This window comes from Struthio camelus, chromosome 3 (genome assembly GCF_040807025.1).
Source record: "Struthio camelus isolate bStrCam1 chromosome 3, bStrCam1.hap1, whole genome shotgun sequence".
NCBI classification, from domain to species: domain Eukaryota; kingdom Metazoa; phylum Chordata; class Aves; order Struthioniformes; family Struthionidae; genus Struthio; species Struthio camelus.
In genome coordinates, this window is record NC_090944.1 from 87,417,232 (window position 1) to 87,429,678 (window position 12,447).

A 12,447-nucleotide genomic window follows, 5' to 3' on the forward strand; every position below is an offset into this window, starting at 1 on the left:
CTCCCTCCTGAACTGGCTGCTCTTATGGCTTCTGCCTGCAGGATCTCTCCTGTCCCTTCTTCTCTCTCTCGCTCGTCTCAAAGAAAAGTTCAGTCTTTTTTACTTCTGAGTTAATGAGCTAGCCTTCCTGACCTGACTGTCAGGATGAATCAGTAGACTAGTTTTGCACCTCCATGCCACACTGACATTCTCTCTCAAGTGGATTTAGCATCATTTAATAATATTTTCGCTGTATTAGCCCAGCGGTGATTCTAACATACCTTAGAAGCATGAGTTGATCATTAATATTATTTTTCTTAAGGTGGATCTCATAGCCCAGCTTCATCCTAGGTACAAGAGAGGTTGCTCTTTGTAATCATCTGGATCCACAGCTACTGGTTGGTGGGTGACTATTTCTATCCATTTGCATAACTCTGTATATGTTTAAAGTGGATTCCAGTTTGGAAGAATATTTTTAAATCATATTCCTAACTTAAATTTAATATACTTTTATTAGTAAACCTATATACAATTTAAATTTAAATACAGGCAACTCGCATCAATGCCTATACTTACGATAATCATAAAATTATTTGTATTAAATAAACATTAATATTCCTATAGTACATGTGAACTGCTGAAAGTAAATTACTAAACCGGTTAACTCATGAGTTAGAGTTTTAGATCCAAACCTGGCAACATATGGAACTAGTTAAAAAACTATAGCCTCTTCTGCAAGTGTAGGGACTATATTTTATGCATTTCTGTTTGTTTAGTTACTTAAATTCAGTAACTAATTCATTCATAGCTGAGAAATTTCTGGCTGCTAAAAAAACTGGATAGCTTATTATCCCCTTCCAAACCGTAAATATAAATGAGGTGTAACACACTGAGATCTGCTAGTTCTAAAATCATGACAGACATGATGATCAGAAACTATTAGTACAATTTGTTAACCACAGACAATACTTACTTTGTTTAATGAATCAATCAGTTTTAAAATCCATTTCAATAAATTAACATTTTCCCTGAGTAACCAGCTATTTAAGGTGTTTTGATTTAACTAAAACAAATAACTTTACAACATTGCTTTATGCTTTTTAACTGAGTTGCAAATTCCATCCAACTGCAGCTTAACACAAAACACAAATGAAAGCATAATCATAATAAGGTAAATAGTAAATATAGCATTCATCATTCTTGTAAATTACTTTAAAATTTTAATCTGACTAAAAGTATACCAGGCTAAATACCTACATATGTATATATACACATGCTGGCTAAACACATGCATATTATATATATATGCATATAAAATATATATTTACCCAATTAAACCAAATCCCCACATCTAGCATAAAGCATGCATTTAGCGTGTTTCTGTGGTTACCAACCACGGAGGTCCAGCAGTCCTTTAGGAAGGTAACTAATAAGCAAAAATGCAAAACAAGATTAAAATTGACTATTTAAAACTAAGTAAGTTTCCTGTTTGCTGATTTAAATGATGATTAAAATTGGTAATGGTAATCAATCCACCCTTGTAAACTCCTGCTTTTTGTTAGAAACACAGCTATAACTTTTTTTTGTGGCAGAATATATTACAAATGAAAATAAAATAACTTTTTGTAGTCATTTATATCCAGGCAGCAATTTCTTAAGCACGGAGGGCCCTTATACTGTGCTGGGGAAATTCTGCAGACTGGAAGTTAGTGGGTAAGCATCTCTTAGGACTGGCATCAATCCAGCATGATATCATTCTGCTGTAGACTTCTGCTTAATTTGAAGCCACCTTTAAGATCATTTACATGTATGTAATTCTTTAATTAACACTGCACGCACTTTGTAACATTAGCATAATATCCAGCAATATTATTCACATTTCCTTCATCAGTACGGATTATTACAAATACCACAGCACATGGAAAACTGCCAATTTCAATTGAGTCACTTTTTTTTCTGCCCATAATTCAATTTTTTTTTGCATGCCTTCACAAAACAGAGGAATTTTCAAGAGACAAATTACAGCAAGCTGCATAAATCTTTTTTAAAAAGGCAACATTCTTCATCTCAGTCATTCCCTGGTCACCTCTGGAGTGTGTGGGAAACTCTTTTACCAACCCTTCACCTCTTTCCCATGCTCTTGTGAAGAGAAAGACAGTCAAAGTCTTGTCGTTCAAGAGCCAAAGCGACAGCCCTGAAGACTGTAGCCTCCTATAAATCCATCTAATAAGAATTACAGAGTTACCAGAGTTACCAGAAATTCAGAATTGCCTTCACAGCCTTGTCAAGAGAAAAATTAATATGGGATGAGAGGCCTATTTTGATTTCAGCTTCCTTCTTCGGGACACTCAACGGCAGCATTGCATACAAGTCTTTATAAGGCAGGAACTGTTAATACAAAAGTCGTGAGGCAAATTTAGAATACTCCACCAGGTCAAAATAAAACTTATTAGCAAGGCAGTCACTAAAGTTCTGCTGTGCAAGGAGCAGAGGACATCTTAGACGGAGAACGTACACGTGGAATACGCAGAGCTCCACACCCTGCCCCAACGTTTTGCATACCGTTTCCCCCACAGAGCATGGCTAGCTGATGGCACGACAGCTTTGCTACACGGAAACTGTTACATGCCTGGCCAAAGCAGGGCCTCATTCAGGTCCTTGCCCAGGGGGTCCAGCCATTGCGCTGAAACAGCTGCCACAGAATAGGCTTGTGTCTTATCTGCTCCATGGGCACATTTCATTTCTACTGTAGCTAAACAGCTTTGGAGAGGGAGACTTGTATTTCAACTTTTGTTAAGCAGAAAAGAGTGAAAGAACGTGCCTTAATTTTGGAGAAAACATTTGAGAAAAAATCAAAGTGTCCCACTCTTTTTTCCCATTGCTCCCAGCAAGTGACCAGGAGGTTCTGGCACCGATGACCAGTTAAAGAGCAGCCATTAGACCTCACTGAGGAAAATCAGAGCATCAGTCATGAGTTTCCTCTCCCACGAGGTCTTCTATAGCCAACCTGTAGTTAAATGCTCTCTTAATCGCATCCATCTGTGTTCTAGATAGAGGCACATCTTCACTGAAGAAGAGAAAACAGAAGAAAAAGACATCGTGGATATGAATTTCTTTAAACATATGGGACAAATTATCAACATTTAAATAATCCTACCGTTGGGGTAAATTATTACCTGTTATTACCTTTCTTAGCTAATCTATCATTTGCTTTGATATCACGTGTCCTGGCAACATTCTGCACAACTGAACCGTGCAAGAAGAACGTAAGTACCCAAAATGCAACTACAAAAACTTGCCAAACCCTCGGTGAACCAAAGCCAAATATTTTGATTTGGTTTAAGAAACCAAAATATTTTAGTTTTGTCCAAAAAAGGTCAAAACAAAATATTTAATTCTAATATTCTTGATTTAAAAAAGAAAAAGAAAAATAAAAAAAGAAAAAACTAAAAAGGAAAAGAACAAGAACAAGAAAGCTTTTGGAAGCCTAATTCTTTTTCATTTAGTTTCCAGAAATTACATTTTCCACAGAAGAAATCACACAGGTACAAAATTACCAATAAGCTCTGGGTTAAAATAATGTAACTCATTGTGCTGTGTTTCATAATCATCTTTGCAATCCTATTGCATATTCTGCACTAGAAAAAGGGGCCACTCCAAATTTGGTAACCTGTGCAGAGTGCTATGGAGAAAGATGGAGGGCCAGGGGGTCAAAAATCCCAAATCCCCAGTCACTACAAAGTGGTTGTTATATGTGGTATAGGCTAAGTGCTAATAATGAGCTACATGCAATGAAGCTACATCCATTTAGGAACTTGGATGAAAATTATTTTTCAATGTATGACTTAACATCTGAGGGTCAAAGGAGGATACACTTTCCAGTGAAAAATGACAACTCAAATGGCTCCATAACAAGGTCCATTGTCACAGACCCCTTCCACCCTCTGCCGCTTCACAAGTTCCTATTTCCTTCGTGCTGCTGTAGCATGGGGAGCTGCACCTGTCAAATCCAGCACCAGGAAACAAGAGGAGGAGGTTTTTCTCAAGCTGATCAGGTCCCCGAACCACCACTGCCCAGTCACACGCAAAGTGGCAGGACCATGCAGCCAGGGAGAGTGAGGAGCATCGATAGCCTCAAAGAGATCGGCTTCTGTCACCACTGAGGGGTTCTCTAGGTCATAAAACTGTGTGTGTATGGCCGTGGGGGTGGGAATGTGCATAAGGTAGACCTTTATCCTTTTAAAGCAAAGAGTTATTAATTAATTGGGCAAGTACTGCCACTTGGTCTAACACAGAGAACTGGCTCCCTTCAGGAGTTGAAATAACGTTTACTTCAGTCAACTGAGAAATTGTGGAGGGGAAGATTTAATTTGTATATAACTCCTGGAGGACTTCACAAAGAGGATGGACTATAAAAGTGAGCCTGTTCCAAGGGATCCTCTGTAAAGTGTGCAGCCTGAGGTGTTAAATACATGCAAATACAAGATCCTTAAAGAGGCACATATCAGGAAAAGCTGCAGCAAACTACCTGGACACCGGGCGAGACCCTTCCTACTGAACGCTGAGGGAGGCGAACAAAGTGTAGCTCTTTCACCTTCCACCCACCCCACATTTAACTGTGCTTCTTATCTTGGATTTGCACATTCACTGAACTTGACTTTTACCCTGCCTGAGTTACCAGTGATCTCAGGGCTCTTGCACAGCAAGGTAATCCTCACTCAAAGGTATGGCTGAGCCATAACCTGTGGTACCAAACACCTTCATAGGCATCCACGTTCCCAGCATGTTCTCCGGAGTAACCAGAGGGCAGCAGAGACGCTGTTGTTGTAGGCCAGACCACAGTGCCTATCTGTGAGCATTTCTTATATTCTTTATGTATAGTCCCTTTTTCCAATGGCAGACTCCCTTATCCTCCGTGTCCATACAGTATATATAACTTTTCTAAAAAGGGAAAAAAATCTCTAAGTACCTTAGAGACAAAAAATACTCAGCAATCGATCTGTTGTGACATTTATGTACACAAGTAAAGATCAGTCACCATGTATTAAACGTAATACACATTGTAGGTATATTTTATTCCCCCGCTATTCTTGAGGAATGAAAGAGCTTCTGAGGACAGGTGTGAGAAATGAAAAGTGCTCAGATTATGTAGGAAAAGATGGTTCTGAATAATGTTAAATTTTTAATAACTTGCGAGTTATATCAGCAGAGCAGCAATAGATGTGAGAAAGTAGAACTACATGGAAATCTCTCCACACAAATCGTCGCTGTTAACTTTCATTTTTTCCCCCCACCAATCTTTTTGAAGGATGCTGCTGACTCTAAGTCTTCCACTACTGTGAGTCATGTTGTGTTGACCACCTGCCTGAGCCCAGGAGATCTCTAGGCAAGAGGGAATAAGGTCTGTTTGAAGGAAAAGCCAGACTCTCTTTTAGTTATTTTTAATCCAGCAAAACAAGCAGAAGTACTGGCGATTTCCCTTTAGCAGAGCTGGCTAATTCAAAACACACTTACCTTTCTTCACTGCTTAAAAACTAAAAAAGATACAATACTGGGCTGCATCCTAGTAGAATATAAAACAAATACTAGGCATCAATTGTTCTTGTATAACCAACTGTTACAGCTATCTTCTCTCGTCTCGGTTAATATAAAGAGAAAAAAAACCCATGAAACTACCTATTATATAATACTGATAGACAAAGTCTGCACAACATGGGATGCAATATTCAGCTCACACAGCTGGAGTTTACTTGACCATTTGTGTACTGAAGATCAGGGTAAGCTGGCAATTGTTTAAGCTTGCTCAGCTGGTCGATTATTCACAGGTATAGCAGAGCAGGAAAACAGCTTCTGCTAGTGTGAAATGTGTGTTTACATCTATCAATGACTTGCTGTGCGATCTTTGGCCATCGCTCCCCTTCTCTGCGCCTTTCATTTTCCTCCCACTCTTCTTTCCTTGTTAACCCAGGTTTGCATGAGCTGCTTGCTTGCATGGTAGCCACCTCTTGCTATGCAATGTGTGGCATGACAGACCCTTCGTCTTGGTCAGGGCCTCAAGCGCTACCGTTAACAACTAACTAATAGCAACTTCTTTTTCCCTCGTATGAGCAGCAGCACCATCCTTCTCTTGGCAGAAAAGGGCTCAGCTGGAGCTCGAGCAATCTTTAATCCTGCCACAACTTCCATGCATATCCTAGAGCAGCTCACCAAAGGTCCAATTCAAGTTAAAAGCAGAAGATCATCTCAGCATCTCTAAATGCTCAGCCGCTCTTAAAAACCAGAGAAAGATCCATAATTTGTTTTCAGCGCGTAGCCTGGCCTTAGCTCCCATTCAAAAGCTAGACACCATAGTGCTGCCTTGCCTTACTGGGCTTCTGTAAGTTCACTTGTGCTCACAGTGTTCAGCTACTGCAGTGATAACAAATAAAGGTTTAGAGGCAAATGGAAACAAAGGTTTCAAAATACCGATTTAAATACTTTTTTTGACGGCCTGTCACTAAGTTCCCTATATAGTCACAATAATAAATTTTTTTGCATTTTCTCACCTCTGCAGGAGGTGCTGTCATATTGATAGGACTGAAATGTCTTATATTTGTTTGAAGGGTTTGCAAAGCTCTTTTTCTGTTTTATTATTGAGGGAATACTGTAAACATGAAAGTTGCCTCATGAAACATAGCAAAAGACAAGATCTCTGGCACCAGAAGTCCTGTGATCTACTTCAAATACAAAACATGGAACATCAGTTTAGTTGCAAGAGTGTGTAAAAGTGTCAGTTATATGGGGAAAACAATATACAGGTTTTCATTAAAAAACAAGAAAAGACTCAACTCTCAAAAGACCTCCACTGATCTTTTTCCTTTGAAAAACACAATGATACATACTCACAATTCTGTTTTTAAAGTAAAGCAGTAACAAAAGCTGGCAGCAGAGTACATGTGTACACCTTCATTCTAACAGACCAGAGGTTGAGTCTATTAAAAGGAAGAAAAATCTAGACTAAGGCAACAGATTTCATACATAAGCATTGCATAAACATAGAAACAAATGACAGCACTTTCTTATCCTGCATATATATTACATGCAAGATTTCTAGAGTAAATGGACATCCTCGAGTTTTAGTTGTCCTCGTTCTGCAGGAAAGAGTGATTGCACGAAGGTAGGATGTGGAAATTGCAATTCTAAATCCAACCCTTAGCAAATCTCTCTTTTTGTTTTTACTCTCTCCAGACCCTTAATAAATAAGATTCTTAATGGCTTCTTATGCAAGGGGTTATTATTTTGGGGATGGACATGTGCTGGTTCTGTTCTTAAGACTTTTTTTTTCTTTCACATCCCACCACAGTTATGTTGAATACTATTTGGGCGTGTGCCACTGCACATTTCACCTGAAAGAAGTAGATATAGTTGGAAAAAAATCTTTTCATCAAAACTCTATGCTGGGTTTCTGGAACGTGCTCATAACAACCAATGGGTGCACTGTAGCATCTGTCAGAACCAAGAGGAAAAGGGAAGAGTTTGAACAGAATTATGGTTGTGATGCACTACTCAAAGCAGACAAAATGCAATTTTAAATAGTCTGATATTAAATTAAAACAATATTAACTTACAAATTTGGACAATTAAAATCCCCTCAAATGCTGAAAAGCATATATGACAAGAATACTAATAAATGACTGTTGCTGTCATACTTTTATTTGTTATAAGTGAAAATACAGATGTTATCTAGAGTATCAATTGCTCTCTCCTCTCCAATATCTTTGAGATCTTTATTTTTTTACATTTGGATGAAAACCAAGGTTCTTTGTGAAAAGGCTGCACTGTGCCCATTCTTGTGGAGCAGATATGCCTGGATTTCATATAAGGTAGCAGGCTGTTAGGAATTATGTTTCTGTCAGCGCCAAAGGTAAAAAGTACCTCAGTACTTCATTCCAAGTAATGGTGAGCACTGTTACAGAACAAGATGTAAAAAAATAAACCTTTTACTGGATCAGAAACTTTACTGTTCACTACTGGTTCATCTTCAGTGCTTTTACACTAGAAATATTCATTGATTTAGAGACATCAGGGACCAGCTCTTTACCCTAGCAGAGAGGCAATGTAATTCCTTTGAACTTAACCACACAATTATAGCTTTATATTGATATAATATTCCCCTCTCATCAATAAAAAGCTATCTGCACGATGTTATCTGTCCTTTACATTTTTTTATTCAGGAATTTATATATTGAAAAAAATCTCAGACATAAAAGAGAACTAAAAACTTTAAAAATTAGAGTCAGTTCTATCTTGCATGCAGCAGTTATTTTTGCTGGTTGCCAGTGCACAAACGCATGAGTGTACAAAGACTTGATTCTGTTAGTGTACAAAGACTTAATTCTGTTCTCACCAAACACAGGACAGCTTGTGTGTAAACGAGCCTACCCACATGTGCTAAAGGCTGTCTTCTCACATTTGTTCCCACTAATGCTAAATAGTGGCGAGTCAGGCTGAAGCGGGTACACGGTATAGCTTAAAAGAGAAAGGGGAATCAGAGGGAAGCACACATATTTGCCATGACTTCCCCAACTTAAAAAAAATAATAATTTGTAAAAGAAAGAAAGAAAGAAAAAACAGATATCATTACTAACTACTGAAAATAAAACCACAATACAACACTGCTAAACACATAGAAAAGATTCTACTGAAAATTAAAGGAATGTGAAAAGAGAGATTTTTGTAAAGTGTCCTTCAATTAAACAATTTTCATAAAATGGAAATATATAATTAATAGATGTGAGCAAACCTTTACACTCTAAGCAAAGCAAAATCTTGTATGCACGCACCACAACACCTTAAAAGTATTACTGCATCACAGCACCTGAGTCAATTACACTGCTTTAATTCAACCTGAAGATTATGACACAAACCAAAATAAAATGTCATTACATGATGCGCATGGACTTCCAACTTTTTTGTATCAATAATTAGGCTGCACACCAATTTAGAAACACGTAAGGGAAGAGAAACTGAGATGCTGTTTTATGTCAGAGTTACTGCGGTCACCTGTGTAGATACAAATGCAGTGTTTGCATCATTATTATTTCACATCTGTTAAAAAGGTGTCCTGTGTCAGAAAAGCAGTAACGTGAGGTAGCCACATCTAGCCTATGTAATATTTTGAATAAACCCTCGTATGCGCTCGTTTGCTTTGCTGGATTAGGGCCATTTACACAGGAAGCCAAACTACCTGTTTACCTTGAATTAGCTGCCTGATCAAGGGAATACTAAGGTACCATTGGATGAAAAAGATCTGATTCCCAAGTACTATGTTATCATGTGAGGCACTCCTCAGAAGCTGGGACCTGTCCTAAAAGAGAATATAGGGCATCCCTCTTTTGATCTTGCACTGTTTTAAAAAAGTAATTATTCATTCCTGATGTGTTTTCTGCCTCCCTGCTAAATCGTAATAATCTGTTTCACCCTCTAATCCTTAATTTTCCTAATAGCTTCTTGTGAGAAATTTTGTCTTGTCTTAATGCCATCTTTTTCATCTGCACAATTAAAATTAAATTATCAGATTTAATCACATATTACTCACATTAGGCAGATTTGGATATCATTTACATGGGATCCAATCAAATCTAAAAACTCTCTCAAAATCAACAGGTTTAGGATTTTTGTAAGTGATAGCAAAGCAGGCCACAGGCAGTGCTGGTTCGGTGTGGAACGACAGCAGACACTGCTTGACATCAACCTTCCTAATGCCTTGACCTTCTGACCTTGTTCATCCCACTACTTTTTGATGGACTGGCCGTTTCAAGGCTTCTGCTGCAACTAAGGAGGTTGTAAAATAGCAGGAGGTTATGTGAAGCTGATGAATTGTAAGGATTTCAGATTTTTCAGAAAAATATTCTTGCAAATTTAAGAGACAGCCTGACCTTCAGGGAAAACGTTAGTAACCAAGTTCAAACATGAGCTGTGCAACTCATTCCCTCTGTGACCTCCTTGAGCTTCATCACTACAATTACAGCAAGAAAAGTTTTATAAAATGCTGCTGCCTTCATCCTCATAGCAAAGAGTTTTAAAAGCACAGAAATCGTGCCAGGAGAATTCCGCTCGCAAGTCTGTAAGTGTAATGAGAAAATCAAACAGGAAAAAAGTTTTGAATCTTAGTTCTAAGATCTAAGGATTGACTTTTTTCCTTTTATTTTCTCCTTGAACACAGAACAATGCTGAAAAATAATAACAATTTTTCAAACATCTTCAAAGGGCTGAGTATGTTAACTTCTTAATTTTTTTTCTTTTAAACTAAGGAGTGAACTGTACCAAGCTTTTGCACCTTAAGAACAGTGCATAGATTTTTAAAAGGAGCCAAAAATACACAACCATCTTATAAATAGCAAGCCTAAAATTATATCTGCTGAAATTTTCATTTCTTCTTTTAAAATAACATGTCTTGACACCTAGTAATGGTACTTTAGATATAATGAGCTTCATCCAGTGCAAACACATTTTCATCTTTTATCCTGGTCTACCATTGCGTTAATATAAGATTAAGGACAAAGCAATCCCAGAGATTCAGTAACGTTTTGTACATATTTTCCTCTTCCCACTGTTCACAGAATCTCTGCAAGGGTAAAGAGAGCTCCTGGGCAAGTCTGAATTTTTATCACATTTTACTGTTTCTATGTACATTTTAGGGCAATTATTGTGTTTAGGGAAATGCAGTGCACAAGCACCATATATCCGGTGAGGATGCCCTCACCAGTCTTGAGCAATTCTGTACATAGAGTACAGCACCTGTCCTTGAGGTGCCACATCTAACCTAAGGTCTATATTTTGCTCAGCTTGTAATTAGCTTTGATGCATCACAGCAGACTGGTAAGTACCACTAAAACAACACCTTAAATTACATTCTTAGCAGTTCTGCTTCCTGAAACAGAACATCCCAGTGTGAGATCTGATTTTTATTCTAAATTTATACACACTCATCCTGGTACTTTAATCTGTGGTTAAAGGTTTAATCGATGTATTTTATTTTGGCTTTTATACCACAGCTTCCACCAGAGTTATAGAGAACAGGAATGTGTGCCCACTATGAGCAAAGTCGTTACCTCTTAGACGGGTAGACTAACAAATGGACCAAAGGGTAGCTTAGCTCCTCCTTATGTCAGTACAGCCATACCAAGAGAGGAATTGACTGGATGCAGTAAAATAAATATAAATTTTCAGTTTGTTACCTCAAAGTTTATAAATTTGATTATTCCCAAGTATTTTCTTTGAATTTTCCTATCCTTGAAAATCTTATTTTTCCTAGACTTAAAGAAGGATTTTCTGTATATTATTTCCAAATCAGAAAAGTCAGGAGCTACTAGAAACATCTCCCATTACACGCTCATGAAATTTCCATCTCAATTTCCAAGCCAAATAATTTTGGACAAGTTCAGATACATTAGCTTAGATATGCCAAAGAATATAAATAGGTAGTTTAAGCTTCTGATTGGAATCACTTACACCTCCTTAAAACATAAATTAAAAACTTGATAACACTGTCACAGTTCATCTTCCTGAAGCAAGCACTTTTACTTCTGCTCGGTAAAAACTGCCTTGCTCTTTAAGATATGCTATTAAAAAGTCAAGATCCTTACCAGTTCTCATGGACATTAGATATTCCATCATATTTCATGAAACACAGGAAGGGTGCAGAAATATAATTTGCCAGTATTTTCCCTCCTGTCCTTCAGCAAGCTCTGTAGATTGACTGTCCGTGTGGTTTGCCTGCACAGCTGCATCACCAAGACTATTCCTATCAACATGGATTTATTTCCTGACTTTAACAGAAGCAATGCTAAGTCTTAGGTTGAGGTGCAGGTACATTATATACATTTGCTACATAATTTAATTTGGAGTAGGGATGTATACACAAAATCCCTCCACCCAAGTTATCTTAGACACAGCATACTAAAATGATTTCAAATGAGATATCAAAAAGAAAAAGGAAAAAAGCATTGCCTGAGCTCCTCAATATTTACACCAAAACCAAACGTGCCCTAGCACGTTGTGATGAGAAACGTGCCCTAGCACGTTATGTGATGAGAAATTACATGTATGTGCATGTGTCACAGTCTTTGAAGTGTTTCTAGTAAATGCTTGTAAAGGAGATCTATTGCAAGTAGCAAGGAGGGAGCTTTTATTTCTACTAATGCTTTAAGTAGATAATCCATTTGGAAGAAAAGCACATTTAAGCTTCTATTCTAATCATGTAGCCTTCCTCTCCTGCTGTGAAGGGCTCAGATTCCAGCTTTCCTTACCCCAAGTTGTCAAAAATAGTCCAAACCTACAGAAACCTCATATCTGTTCCTGCCTTGTCTGGATTCCTGGGAATCCTTATTCTCAGAGTTGGACTTTTCAGCATTGCTTCATACATGTCCTTACAGAAAGTACACCGTTGTAATGTTTAAGGCTGTAAATTCGCTGCTGCCCAATGCA

At 37.8% G+C, this 12,447-nt stretch overlaps 1 long non-coding RNA gene across 1 annotated transcript in view; it reads right to left on the reverse strand.

The window, feature by feature from the left end:
• LOC104147977 (uncharacterized) overlaps positions 1-12,447 on the reverse strand; it is a 150,567-nt gene that overhangs the window by 11,095 nt on the left and 127,025 nt on the right. The window lies entirely within an intron of this gene.